The sequence below is a fragment of the Charadrius vociferus genome, unplaced genomic scaffold (genome assembly GCF_000708025.1).
Source record: "Charadrius vociferus isolate BGI_N301 unplaced genomic scaffold, ASM70802v2 scaffold1164, whole genome shotgun sequence".
Lineage (NCBI taxonomy): Eukaryota > Metazoa > Chordata > Aves > Charadriiformes > Charadriidae > Charadrius > Charadrius vociferus.
The window spans coordinates 198861-200030 of NW_009648158.1; positions in this window are offsets into that span (position 1 = coordinate 198861).

Sequence of the window (1170 nt, forward strand, 5' to 3'; positions counted from 1 at the left end):
GGGAGGGGGGAGAGATGGAGAAACTGGTTTGCATCTTTTCTTTTATTTTGGAGTTCTTTGGCAAACAAGAGGGATTCATCTTTAATACGTTAAAATGAAGGGATAAATATTTACATTATTAGTTTCTTTGAGGCGAAAGAGGCTCCAAAGAAAAATGTGAAGGCTAAGACTTTGGGTGACAGGCTTTGCTTATTAAAATCGTTTTAGGCCGATTCATTACTTTTACTGACAACAGATTTAAGAAAAAAAAATCAATTAAACATTTGCATATTTCTTTGCATAAATTAGACCTCGTCTATTTGCATTAGGAAGGGACAAAAAGAAAAGGTCTTCTTTGCCCTCGCTTGCTTTCAAGTCGGTCGGGGGAAAATAAAATTAAAAAAAAAAATTAAAATTTAATTAATTGCGTGTCGTTTCCTACGGCAGAGAGACCCCAAGTACTAAAAAAAATTAATAATAATAATAATAATAAATGTTTATATACACGCGGGTTTTTAGTTCTCTCGCCACTAATTGTGCGATAATCACCTTAAAACAAGCTCGGAAGAAAACTCCGCTCCCAAATTGATTCCCACCTCCCGCATCTCGAGGAGGCAGAGTTCATCCACCGCGAGCTTTTCCCCCGCTTTTCCTATTATTATTAAACACGGGATAACAAACCCCCAGTAGATAGGTACTTCATTTTTTGCTGGAAAGCACAGATTGCTAATGGGCTGAGGTACAGGTTACCAAACGGTCAGTATGGTAATAGCCAACACAATGAATCCGGAGAGACAATGCATACTTATTTTTCTTCAGAACTGTCAAAAAGGCGCTTTGTACTTCAAAAAAAACCAGCCCCGCGCTGCTCCCCAGATCTATATTTCGCAGCTCTCATCCTAAGCGGGAAAAGGAAATAAAGCTAAAAAGGAAATAAAGCCAAAAAAGGAGGTTTTAAATTTTTTTCCCCCTCATTTTTGATTTTTTTTTCTTTTTTTTTTTCCCCCCCTTCTCTCTGCCGAGGTGCTGCGTCTCTCTGGGTTTTGTCCCTTCCCAAAGTGTTTCTTCGCCACGGTTGTGCTGGTGGAGGGGGGGGGTTGTGTGTGGGGGGGACGGGGACGAGGAGGGATGGAGAGCCGGTGGGAGGGCTGCTTTATAGACACCTGGGTTAATGATGCATGCGGGGACTTG